General features: G+C 34.8%; 1 protein-coding gene across 1 annotated transcript in view; it reads left to right on the forward strand.

Annotated features, from left to right (window-relative positions):
• LOC112693724 (leucine-rich repeat-containing protein 15-like) overlaps positions 1-15,062 on the forward strand; it is a 29,945-nt gene continuing 14,883 nt past the window's right edge. The window contains exon 1 of the mRNA XM_025568911.1: positions 1-325. The gene's annotated coding sequence lies outside the window, so the exon portion shown is untranslated. The remainder of the gene's footprint in view (positions 326-15,062) is intronic.

A 15,062-nucleotide genomic window follows, 5' to 3' on the forward strand; every position in this document is an offset into this window, starting at 1 on the left:
GCGTTGCAGTCGGTTCAGTACTGTTGTCGGTCGCGTGCGGTACACACGTGCGGTAAATAACGTAATAATAATAATAATATCAATAGTCGAATAAAATGCGTGGCGCTAACAATCCGAGTTTTGGCTCATCGTCGTAGTACGGTTGAACGAATATAATATCATATCGTGACCGTGTCGAACGATTGTGCAAGAAAAAATCACTGAAATCACGTCGTACCGCCAATATGCGGTGAAAACATAATATGGGTCCTACTGTTTTCGTTGTCTCTATGCAGAAACCTCATTACGATTTGCCCGTACGGTTCATGTGATCTCCGGCAATCACGTAAGTGCGACAATAATACATAATAATATTATAGCGCATCGATTGTAATTATTGAGTTTGTGCGAACCGTTTGTATTGCATCAGTGTTTACATCGTATTGTCGTTCTACTAGTCGAAATTCACTCTCCTTAATGCGTACGAAAAGATTTCAACGGTAGGTCATGAAAACGATCAACTTAAAGAGTTGTAAGTAGTAAGTAATCATCCGAGTACACTGAATGTTGACAATGTGACGTTTTCGACGTACACAGTGCGGATCGTTCGACATGAACGCGGTTTTCCAGAAGTTCTCGTTAATTCCGTTGTATGGTCTCGTTGAAAACTAATTATCTCTCTGGAATAACGTTAAATCATAACAGCTGTTCTGCGTATGCATCCGCGAAAAATTCGTCCGTGGGGTTCTTGTTCGACGAATTTTTAAATGTACACATTTTATACATGAAAGCGGCGCGATAAATCGTTATTAATTTCCATTCGAGATAGCGATAAATGCATATTTATTTGTTTTATTGCGAACGTAGGTAGTTACAAGCGTATAGCTCTATGGATGTACAACGTATTTATAATAATGCATTAATATATCTATACGTCTATAATTTATACTCGAAAAATTTTACTGAAAAACTCGTATACCAGTTCGGTTATAAGGTTATACTCTGCTGCATAATGTTCGCCGAACGCATGTCAGATAAATCACACGCCTTCACGTTTTCGTTTCACCGTTCGTAGGACGGACGAACCTTCGACTCACCGTTACCACCACCCCGGGTCGGTCGGCGCGCGACATTTAGACGAGTCCCGGACGCGTCGCGTTTCAATATAATCCGAGTTATATACATTGAAATGCATGTTATGCGTTCCTTCAGTTATCATTTACTTTGAACTCGTCGCTGACAATAAATCGCACTTTTATCATTTGAACGGTCGAGAATTATTAAATGGTCGAGACCGATAAAAGATATTTTCCGTGTGTTTTCCATTGCACGCGGACACTCGAATAAAACATATACGTTCAGAAAATGTCTCGTATATTCATTAATGCTCCGAACGATGCATCGGCCTGGTTGCGAAACACGTACACGGCGAATGGGAAGAACTGTAAGTTTAGGTCCTTTTCAACCATCGCCCATTACAAAACCGTGCACCGGTACGACTGGATATACTAATAAGATACGATCGGATCGCGCGAGACAGAAATGCCGTCGATCGTCGACGGACGTCGGCGAAACGCCGTAGACATACGCAGCAGACAGACGTACGGTGTGCACAGATATGTTCGTTTTGTATCGGAGAGCACGTCAATCTCCGGAGCGTAATACATCATCTGACAACACGGTAGCCGGCTGCGTCCGGACCGTAGCCGCCGGAGTCGATTAATTACACTGCCGCGCAGTCGTATAAAGTAGTCTAAGAAATAGTGCCGGGAAAACGCGACGCGCCTTCGCGGTCGGAATGACAGACCGCATATAACACAATATGTACCGTACGTACCACCGTATACCGTTAAGCGGAGGCGATTGTGCGTTATAAGACAGAGGAGCTGATGAAAGAAGAAGAAAAAAAAAATCAAAACTTGAACGAAGGTTCTTTTTTTTTTCCTGTACTACGAACCAAGGATGTGTGCGAGTGTGCGCGAGTGCATGTAGTGGGCTCGCCATTCAGGTTATGCTGCCCACGCACTTCGTACCTATAGGTTAGGCCACGGGAGAAACTCTCGCTAGCGCGCATATTTTAAGTTAATAATAATAATGATAAACCTCATGCCTACTATAATAATAATAATAATATCAAATATACAATGTATATTACGACGACGGTTGACGAGAGTTGGCCAACACACGCGCGCACACAAACAAAACGCCCACCACGTGTAAAATAAAAATAAAACAACAAAGTTGTTAAACGTTCTCGCAAAATAATAAGTATAACGCGCCACACTGTTATCTTTTTTTACTCGACTACACAATACCCAGTGTTTAATACACGAAGAATATACTGCATCATACATGTATGTACCGTATTATATGCCTATTTCATTTCAATGCCGCAAACAGTTGAATAGTCTGTGATGAATTCGTAATGGTACTGTCGCGGTAGTACCTATTTTACGTATATATATTTTACTCTGGGGTGTGTGTGTGTGTGTGGGTGAACAACATCGTTCGCAACGCAGAAAAGGTTTTCTTTATTATTTAGTTTTGATACACGCAATGGTATTACACTCGCCGTCGGCATCGAGTCTGTTTAAAAAATACTATTAAAAAAAACGCACACGCGCGCGCATTCGTTTTATGACGATCGACTCGTGCTTAAAATCAAAACGCACCGAACAACCGCCATACCGGACGACGATTATTATAATTATCATCAAGTAAGGTCTCTCTCCGGATGTGCCGTGTACGGCGATAGTTATACGGTCGTCAGAGGTGCCTACGTGTGTGTCTTGTTATGGAATTGCTGTTTGTACACGTTGTCGCATGGGCGCGCATATCCCGCACCGGACGTTCGAATACGGTATTTTTGTATGCGTGCGCGTGTATAAAGTCAATTTAAATACCGTGTGCGGAGGTGGTGTTCATGTGCGAGTGGCGGCGTTGGTGTCGCGATACTATCTCGCAAGAAGACTACCATATGGAAGCTTCCATAGATATACTATATGTAACTTAAAATACAGGAAATAGGTTCTAATGTTTTGACGGGAATTGAACGTTTAAATTGAATATATCAATTACACGTGGAATGCGAGTACGCGTATAGGTGCATCATATGTAGCCGCGAGAATGAAACTCGATCGGGTGCTATGCGTTTAGGTGCATTACATATTGTGTACACGTATCACTCTTTCGGGCACATGAAGATGGGTTAATCGCGTAATGATCGAGGTGGCAACTTGCCGTGAGAAGAATGAAATTTACAAAATGTTCATGTTAAGAAAGGAAAGTTCGTTGCGGTGAAGAACTCGATTTCATTGATGCACTACCTGCGCGCGCGTACCTACCTATTTCAATTTATATATTTATTAATTTACGCGCGATACGGTCTACTCGCGCCACGTGCGCTTCGGAGAAACAACGAATACTTTATGTATGAATGGTGTGCCCGAGTCGACAAACGACGGCATTAGGTGTGACGACGGTCAATGCATAATAAAATATTTTATCTCGAAAGATAATAAAATTATAATAATACTATACGGACGAGAAGAATTCGATTTCGGTGGGATTCCGTATGAAAACGATTACAATATTAAATGATATGTAAAAATATAGTATACTCATTGTGTAAAAACAGAGAGAGAGAGACGCCGGAAAATGTGGGCAGATGACGCGCGCATGTAAAGTAGTTTGTAACTTTATTACGTAAATATTCGGATGAAAAAAATTATTGAAATACGCGTATGTGTAGGTATTTGTTAAATATTATTATTTTATATTGTATTCCCGCGCATAGAACAATAGATATATATATAATATATTCGTATGCATAAATGCAATAAAATTAATGTGTCGTGTTTAAAATTAAATGTATACGAGATGCAGTAAAATATTCGAGACCCAAATCACTATACAACGCGTACAACCATCTATAGTACCTACGTATATTACGACTTTATGAAAACAAATCAAAGAAGGATTTTCGTTCTATACACTCGTAAATAGTACATAATATTATATATATATATATTTATATATTAGTTACGATTTGCGAATGGGTTAGGACTCTTATTCATGAGCAATACCTAACCCAACGTACTGGGAAAAATGACAGAAAATTATGTACGCGCGAATATTTCATTTATATCTACTCCTCATGAATTGTGTACACGTTATCAATTATTTATTATTATTGTTAATTATTTCTATTGAATTATAAAGTATGCAATGGATGATACGGCCAAATTATATCTAAATGGTATTGTACGTGATCGGGACAACACGTATTAATTTCATACATATTATAGCCTCGTGGCAATTTTAATCGTTTATTATTATTAATTATAAATTTTGAACGTCAATGGTGAATAATTCATAACAATAATATGATAATGATATGTATTATATATATATATATATACATAAAGCCATAATAAAAGTATAGTCGGTAGTCTACGTTTGTTATGTGTTTATGTATCGACACTTCATGAATCGTGATTCGCAATTGTTAAAAAAAAAAAAATAATAATAATAATAAAAACACAATTTTTATAGTTCTTTAAATAACACGCGACTTTCATGATTTTCGAAAATTAACATTAACCACCGGATAAGATGATCAAGAATTACGTATCAATCAAAACAACTCGACGAAGACGTAAAATTTTCAAATGTTTTAAATATATTATTCGCGAGCACACGGATTTATACAATTTGTATACATCAGATCGATATGTTTATTATTAAAAATGTTAATAGTATTATATTTATTGATATTTTTAATTAGTTTAACATGCAACAGTTGTCTTAGTTTCAACGGAATACGATACAAGTATATCATATTATAGACATTTTCCCGATCACTGTTGCATGAGAACTTACGAATATGATACAAACATACATTGATATCTATATTGTAGCTGTAAAATTGTGTTGTATTATATCACAATTCACACTATGTAATCCACGGTACACGCACATTTTCCATTATCCGAGTTCCAAGGACAATGATATCGAATTTAAGTACAGAAGTCTCCTTGTCCCATCTTCAGTTCGGTGACATACTCGTATATACGTATACTTATACGCACGCGTGATTTGCGTCAAGATTTTCATAGGATTCAAGGATAAATGCAAGGATATTCAAGGATAGGTCCAAGATGCAACTGACCCTAAAAATAAAAGAATTCAAGAAGCTTCCGTCATAATCGATCGATAAAATAAAATACCTTTTAATAAAAGTCATAATTTAAGAAAAAAAAAAAGAATACCACCCCATATATATAATATACTAAACAATTGTATAAATCATAAACATGTTAAATCATACAAAGATTTAACAGAATATCTAAAAGCAAAGAGGAAATAATGAAAAAGTCATAATACACTAGACTCTCGGCAATTCCAAAACCTTTAAAAATCATGTTTTTGGCTTAGCATCCTGAATTTCGAATCATTGAGAGTTTACTGTATTATGTGTAATCCAACTTTACAGTAGATGAAGATAAGACATAACGACAGTATAACGCATCGCAAGGCATTGTAAATTATAATAAGTTAATCTATAGTTGAATCGTCCATTATCTTCATATTATTGTGAGTCGATTAATTACAATTCCATACATATTACAATTTGAATTTGAATTTTGATTTGGCAATAAAACTCAATAAAATGTATTAACGTTATGACTTAGATTTAAAATGTAACAGCAACACATCCAAAATCTTTTAACGATTTTATTAAATGCAACACTATAAAAAGGACATATTTATTAACTACGTAAGATAAATATATTCGATTTATTTGATTAAATTTAAATTGTTAAAAATGAGTACACATTCAATTTTTAAATTCAACTAAATTAATTGTATTATTTGTAATTATTATAAATTCGAATTATCGATATTTTTCGATATCCACCAATTAAAATCCAATAAGTGTAACGAGGTAAGGTAAGGGTATCCGAAAAATATGTAAATGTCTATCTACAGTATAATGCGAGGTGTTTTTCAAGCGTAGCAACTGTGAATATAAATTAATTCTATATTAATATAAGTACCTTAACATCAAGATTAGAACGTTTGATTTTATTTGTTTGAAAAGTTTCGTTCGATGTATCTGTACTGTTCCGTATATTTTAAAATATAACATCATAAATAATTATTATAAGCGCAATTAGCTCGCTCTTTTGTGGCTCCAGTAGTAATAGTGTACGTAGGCGTTGATCCAATATCCAATTATTTGATTTTGAGATAGTAGTATTACGTATAATAACATGGACGTTTAATACTTCGTAATATAAACATCAGCGAAGGACTAATAATATTAATAATGACGATTACACAAACACTTAAAAAAAATAAAAAAAAAGTGCTTTAACCGGACGCATTTAGAGAACAAATTATCATGTTATAAATCCACATCGACGTCTTACGAACGCACGTTCGCCAAAGTCAACACGAATTAAAATTCACGAACAATATTTATTTATTATTATTTTTAACGAACCCGTCACGCTTCTCGCCAGTTTTCTCTCTCAAGTAGTAGTAATAGCAGTAGTAATAGTAGTAGTAGTACGTTTCCATTGTACGCACTTTGACAGTTGTGTGCGCGTCAGTAAACGTTTAAAAAATCTTTCCGCGAAGACTAAATATTTACGTACGCTACATAAACGCTGAGGCCATTCGTATGGCCAATGCGATAAACTCAATAAAATTTACAGCTTTGTTCTTCCGTTGATATAGGTCTTGCAAACTATTTCTGTTTTTTTTTTTTATTTTTTTTTTATTACCGCCTGCCGCTGTATGCTTTGGAATTTCATGTTCATTATATTATTAGTATTATATATAAACGACATAACGTACCACGAGGTCCGATCGCCTCCACGCCCGTCTGCCTGCATCCGGTCACTTTATAATAACGAAATCCGAAATCCTTATTATTATTATAACGTCGGCGGCGGCGGCGGCAGCGAAGGAAATGGAGGGAACGATTATTATAATACAAGCGGATATCATCACCATCGCATATAGGTGCGCGTAAACGGCTCACCACTGTAGTCGTTCCATCAGCTGCAGGTAGTAGTCGCCTTCAAACGAGATGTTTAAAATGTAATATTGAATTAAATCAACCACCCACAACAAACCGTACGTATTGTATCGCCGGATAAAGATTATAATATTAGAACGAATGGACCCGTCGTCGAGTTGTCCAAATACCTAAGCGGTCCAGTGCTACGTATATCTTCTACACGTACTACACTGAATATTAGTGCGCTGTTTAATATTTATACGTATTAAATATTAACACGTACATATATAGGTGCACACGTGAAAATGGCCACAACGCGTACAATAAAATATATTATAATAATATGTAACCACCTCGAGGCACTTACATTATACTTGTATAAATGTGCGCGTTTAAACGATTTCGCGCGTGGGAAGGTGTCGGTCGTACGTACGGCGTATACGTAATATATTTAAGTCGGTTTTTTTCTTTTTCATCATAGTATATAAGTATATTTTTTTCAATACACGTGTACTATTATAATATCTATAATAGATGCTCATTATCGACGAGAAATCGAGTAGCCGAAATATCGAAAAACGCGCGCCTACTATGATTCTATACGTCCTACTACATCTCTCCGGAACGGGTCACGATCGTCGGTTGCGTTCTATATCGGAAAACAACGTGGAAGGTTATTATAAGAGGTAAAACCGCGATGCACGCGTACTGTGGTTATCGTGCAGTAGGTCGTGTGCCGTGCACCCGTGAATATTAAAATTCTTGTATACGTTTTTAGTTTCCGCGCAATAATTATTAAACCTTGAATAAACATCGCGAACATGACATAACAGACACCGTAACTATGACGTATTTATGGACAGAAGCTTATTGATATTGTACTGATTTTTTTTTTTTTAAATTAGTCAAATTGATTCTTACCGACTCGAAATGTATTCGATTACATCAACTTAAAGTTCATTTTTAATAAATAAGTATTTTTTGATTATAATATTATTGCATTTTTGTTTTTCGTGAAAACGTTTAAAATCCTTAAAGTATGACAGAAATGAATATTTTATTTTTATTTTTTGTATCTCGATTGAAAATTACGTTTTAACTAAAACGATTTGCAAACTTTGTTACTACAACAATATTATAATAGGTATGCATAATAAATCTCCGTCCAAGAAAGATCTTTAATACGCCACTTAACGGAAATGGTTTTTGAAACTGTTTCTCGTTTGCAATTCTACAGAATATAGTTGTACAAGTGCCACAGTTGTATATTAGATATTTGTGCATTATATTACACGCAGTGACGTGATTGAGAAAAACTCATAGGATAGCATAGAAACATTACACAACATTCTATTACAAATATCCTTTTATTTGTTAAACGTTACAGACTTTTCGATCCCACCGACTTTTTTTTCAACCTATTGCTAAAATGAACCGCAATAAATTATTTTTTTATACGTTTGTGATTTATTGTCTTTAATGTTCTCTCAGAGAAAACTTTTCTGTACAAGTTCTGGCACAAATCGGCCACCCTAAACCTTGGTTTCTTCGTAATCATCGTTGTAATAACAAATTATTGCATAGAACGTATAAAAAATAATAATATTGTAAGTATTTGAAATAAATATACTTAATATCTATTATAATCATTTTACTTTTTTTAAATGTTTTAATCACTCGAATTTCTGGGAAGTAAAACAACAGTAAATAACATTACACATTATAAAAATGTATAGAATCATCAAACACGATATATTTTGTAAGCCAATTGTTTTCATAACCGAAATAGGGAGTTTATTGATTTCTGGTCGTCGTGGACACATTTAAGTTGATCTCCGTAACATAACGAAAGCGTGTGCTATACATAGGTGTTTCAGAAAAAATAAATAAACATCAAACGCTAATTGCAACTGTTTTTCGTCCGTCGATTCGCATTCCTTGGCACGAGATCGCCGCAAGTCGCTCGCACACATACACACACACACACCATCTATTATTACTACATTTCTACTCATTATTATAAGTTCGTTCTCCGACCGTCAGCATGATCTATTGTTATTGCTCGCCGTATAAAAGGATCCGACGTCGCGGGCCGCCGCCACCAGCGTCATTCGCGTACAGTCCTGCGCGGCGTTCCAGCATCCCCCCAGCGTTATGTGTACGCTTCTCGCCTACTTTCGATGGACGCGCGCGCGATCCAAGAGACAACCGAGTGATCGACACTCGTCTACATTCGCAGTCCGGCCGAAAGACCGACCGAAACCGGTCTCCTGTCCGTCGCCGTGCGTGCCCCCATTGTATTGTAATTCTTCCTACGCGCATACGTGCACGGGTTTTTGTAAAATGTGTACATATTTACGTTTGTCGTCGTCGTCGCGATATTGTATTCCTTCACCGCAGCGCTCGATTAGGACCGTTTTTATATATATATATATATACATTTATAAAATACGTTGTAGGCACAGTAGAATGTATATGTATACCTAATACTGTGTAGGTATTGCGAGCCGGTCGTATACGGCGATGCTGCGGGGCAGAAGAAGAAGAAAAAAAAATGGTCCGCTATCAATTATTTATACGACGTAACCGCAGCATTATACGTACTTGGAAAACAAACGAGATTAATTGATTTCGGTTTGGAGGCAGGGGGAATACGACGACGACGACAACTGTTCAGCGCCGTCGTATATGTATATGTGTGTGTGTGTGAGTATGTATATTAATAATTCAAATAGTGTATGCCGTTCGGTCGCAATCCCGAGGGCCTATCGACTGGTACTCACTCTCTCTCTCATTTTCTCTCGCCATCTCTCGATCTATACGTCCTTCCGACGTCGATGATTGACTTCGCTATGTGTGCTCGTGTGTACCCTCGAATGTATGAAAAAAATAACGACAAAATATTCGACTCGCGAATAGTGGATACGAACGCACGCACGAAAACGTCGTACGTTTGTACACATGTGTCTGTGTACCCGTGTACCTACGTTCGATAAGTATTATTTCTCGTAACCTGTAATGATCACCGCATACCGCGACCATTGTCAACAGACCACCGGAATAGCGTTGACGTGTGATCGCGCTTGTGTGCGTGCGTGCGTGTGCATATATGATATCGCGCGATCGTACGAGATTTTTTTTTCCAGGATCGATTCGGTTGCGAAAAAAATAAATAACAATAACGCCGTCTTACGATCATTAACATTACTATTATTGCGGTCATTGTCGTCATGCGTGTGCGACATCTGTTACTTCGCGCATTATTTCCACAAACGTGTCTCGCGAAACGGAAATATTTACTGTACATAGTGCACCGCAGTGTGCACATGGCACATCTTGACGATACAACCGTGTCTGGCGCGTGGTATTTTAAAAGTGCATTTTTTGCCAAAGACGTCGATCGGCTGCGTTTTTTTTTTCTGCCCACTCTTTCCTCCTCGGACCATGGCAGCGATTTTTTTCACGGTTCATACGTATTCGCTTATGCTTGGACCACTGCTACCAATCTTGTGACACAGACAACGGCAAAGGAAACGAATCAAATGCGAACCAAACGCATAATAATACATAGCAAAGGTTTCCAATCTACGGTCCACCAACAAAATTTAACCACACCCCTCCCTCCCAAATAATGGTAAATAATCTAAAAATATGTGTAATATCCTAAGTCGTTATTGTGCACACGTGTCGATTATCACCTGGATTGGCTGTGTCATAATTTTGGCCCGCTAAGAGCTTTTGATATTTTACTCGTATGTGGTCCTCGAATGAAAATGTTTGGAGATCTCTATATCGTATACAGCATAATGAACTAACCGTCTAATATTATGTTTATTCGGACCGCCGTGTGTCACGTGTACAACCCTTTCGTATTATTTTCGATATCAGCTGCATGATAATATAAATAAATCTTATAATGTGAGCGCATTATATTATCGAAATCTCAATGGTATGACAAAAATGCATTTGTTTAAAAAAAATAAAAAATTCAAGGTCCAGTAGATCAATGTCGATAAAATAAAAAAAAAAACTCTTATTGGACACTTAATAAGACATTTTAGACGTGCAGACAATAACTTGTCAATGTAATGCTGTAAAAAATAAAAGTAACAATTATTTCTAATAATGACTTTGGAAATTACTGTTTATTGCAAACTAATATTTTATATATAATATAACTCTATATCGTATACGAATTATATATATTTATGTATGTATTAATAAAAAATAAACTAAGCCACAAAAACATTGCCACGCTTGGAGGAGCCAAAATAAACTAATTAGAGCAGTGTTAGAACTAAACCCGCGAGGAAAAAGACCGCTGGGAAGACCCAAAACAAGATGGGGGGGAAGACTTAGTTAAAAAGGATGTGCAATCGCTAGGAGGAGGAACGAATTGGAAAGAAAAAGCAATGAATAGAGAAGAATGGAGGAATGGATGTGAGATGGGATGGTCTTGAAAGCTCTTTAACCAGAAGAAGATGTATGTATTATAAATTTATATTATGCAATGCAAGTATTATTTAACGACTAACAATGTTGCTTGTTATCTTGATGTTTAAAAACTGTCATTTTATTGAAAACACGCGGCCGCATTTCTCAAGACTTATTTCAATATCGTTATATAAGATGTATGTCTGAAAATATAAAGATTGCAGTATATGTGTTTGATGTATAGATTATAATATTTAGTAGTAAATTTAAATAAAAACCTAATAAAAAATGATTGAAAATTAAGACGTACTTTACATGTATAATTTATAAGTTGAAAACTCGGCTCGGTGCGTGTTGAGGTTGTGTTATATTTATATTTAATATTTTGTTAATGGAAAAATAGTCCTGAGGATATTTCGGTAGGACATAATATGGTTATATACATTTTTTATTTACTTACATACATGTATGAATATTATTCTGTAAAAGCTATATTTCATTATATACTTTTATTAATGTAAATCTGATTTATAATGTAATTCTTATTTTTCGTGTACTTATTTACGAGTACAGTGCTATGTCTAAGGCCGGAAACGGATTGGGGACGAATTATTGATAGCCCAGCAATTATAATAAAATAATATCATATGATATACATATAATATATATAGAAAAGTTAGGTTACTTAGTTAGGAACTTATATGAGTTTCGTTCTGAATAGAGGGAGGTTTATTTTTTATGGTTATTTCAATCATTCTATCCGTTTTAACTGTATTTAACGCTAATTATGACTAGAACATATTTAAGTAATCCAATAAAAATAAAATGTGTACATAATAATAAAACCACATAGGTATATGAGACATAATTAATATGATTTTACGATTATATGTCGATTTTGAATTAAAACACCTAATGTAAGCAAAACAAAAAAAAAAAACTGCAAAGTAGCCTGAAGATTTTTTTCATTCAATTCTTAGTAATATATTGTATTATATTTTTCAACATTTTTTTTTTTATTCGCATTTCATCATAATTAATAAAAAAAGTGTATTGTAAAAAAAGACGTGTCATTTAGAAATATTGCATTATTGTTTTCCGGTCTATTAATGCTTCGTTTAAGGTTTAATTTGCGATTTGTTTCCTTCGGCAAATAGTATCGACTAATTACATCTGTAAATTAGTTATTGATCCAAAATTATTCACTTTATTCACTACCAGAATTGGTTATTTATTATTTATTATTAATTCGCGTTTTTACTTGCCACTACTGATGCGAGTTATGCCAACTTGTTTCTTGAATACGAATATCAGTAAACACAGTGCACAGTGAATATATATCCTATATAGGTACACAGTGGATCTATAGAATTACTCTACTTTTTTTCTAAAAGATTTTAAATTTTTCAATCAAACTTTTTTTTATCAATTAATACATTTCAATATTTTTGTGTTTATCAGTTTTATATAATGTGATATTGCGATCAATTAAAGCATCAGGAATGCAATAAAATGTTTTTATTTAAAGATTGATTTTTTTTTTTAAATCCGAGTATTTATCTATTTTAAATATACAGTAAATCGAGAGTTTTCATCGGAACCTAAACATTTTCTGAACTAGTTAAATAGGCGACACAAATGTTGCCGTTGAAAATATTTTGTCATTCAAAATAAAAAATTAAATGTATGTAATAAACTCATGAAAAAATGGGTCTGTAATGTATCAGCCCTATTTAATAGTGTTTTGAAAGACTGGTTTTTGAAAAACAATTAATTGTTAAAAGATTTATTTTAAATTATGTAAAAAAAAAAAAATACTATATAGTGTGCGATGAATAAATTTGTGTATAATGCAATATAAGGTTATATTATCGATGTTTACTTTTCCTACCAGCGCGTTAAGATTTCTTTTTAATAATTATGCGGATAAAAAGTGAAAAATTACCATCATACATTGATTATCTTGAGTAAAAAATGGTTCATCGTCCAGTGATAATTCCTTAAAAAATACATTGGCTTAAGACGTTTGGTTTTTCTCAATCTTATCAGATCAGACGGTATATTTTGTTCGGCAGAAGACGATAATGACTATTGCAATTGAGTGATAGTAAGAATACAATTTTTACTCTTTTTGTCTACGTGGGTTAACGATACTTAGTCGAAAGTTCAACTGATAAACGAGTGTAATATTATAACGTAAACGAGGTTTAGTGTTGTTCAGTTGGTTGACAAGTGTACACCTACAATCGTTTCGTGCAGTGATTTCGTTACGGCTAGTGTTACGATGACTTAAAGCGTAATCGATAATCGTAATCGTAAAGCGCTATCGATTTCGGATGAACCGAACATTTTGAAAAAGTGCGATGAATGGTGTACGGAGCAGGGTTGTGCTTTAGATAAATTTATTTAGATAAAAACTTCATATCGTTATCTTAACTAGATAAAAATCATAGTCATCTAGATAAATTTATCTAGATAATTCACAAAATCTGTAGCTAATCATTAATAATAACTAGGGCGCGGATATTTATGTAATAAAAAAGTCAAAATATATAAATATTTATGTTCTTATTTTTGCTAAAATATGTATTAAAAAACGTAAAATATTTAACAAAAAAAAAAAAAAATCGGTATTTTCCATTAATTTTTAATTATTAATTAATAATTAATCATTTGATCATCTTCATTGTTGTTTTCTTTGAACAATTGGATAAGACGTACATTTAAAGATTTTCAAATTTTAATGTACGGCGGTTAGATTTCAAAGTCAACTCATAGCGGCTGAGGCTGCATTCAATGTCAACCGAGGTTAATGGAGCATATTTTATACCACTTACATCGGATGGTGTTACATTTCATTGAATTTCTGCATTTTCCACTCTCGCGAAATTTTCAATTATTGTTAGATTCAATGTTTCTAATATTTTATTATTTTAACCAAGAAAAAAAATTTTTTGGAAATATATGCTAAATTATTTTCCAAATTATTAATTTACATAATATCAGAAGTAATACCAATTGTAGTATCTGAATCAAGATTTGAAATATCTTCTTTCATTTAATCATTCATTCATCACACGATGGCACGTACGCCGTATTGCAACGGGAGCACTAAAAGCCGTATTATAACACGTATAGTGGTATTTCACGCCGACTTGACGTAAACATAATTACGGTCCTTGGCGATTTATCGTTCGGCGATCTGCAACGACCGATTCGCGATTCTCGTAATTCAGTCATACACCGGTGTGAGGAAGGAATGGAGAAATAATAATGATCGTGCGTGTACAATCGAAATGCATATTATAATAACATTCAAATTGACCCCGATGTATACTAATTCGATATTTTTCGCTACGATTATTTCCTCGGACGCGTATCACATACATATATGTATAATATAGCTTTGTGTACGTACATACGTATATTATATGTTCACTCGGAATATAATCCTCCGCGTGACCGGTCCGTGTTCGCGTATATATCAAGAAAAAAGACACACCTGCGTTTTATGTTAATTTCCGTTCGCCTACACCAAGTTATGTGTCTTTATAACCGACCGGAGGACTAGCTCGCGCGCGCGCGCTCGCCAGGTACTTCTATAGATATATCGTTTTTT

This window comes from Sipha flava, unplaced genomic scaffold (assembly GCF_003268045.1).
Source record: "Sipha flava isolate LNK unplaced genomic scaffold, YSA_version1 89_pilon_pilon, whole genome shotgun sequence".
NCBI classification, from domain to species: domain Eukaryota; kingdom Metazoa; phylum Arthropoda; class Insecta; order Hemiptera; family Aphididae; genus Sipha; species Sipha flava.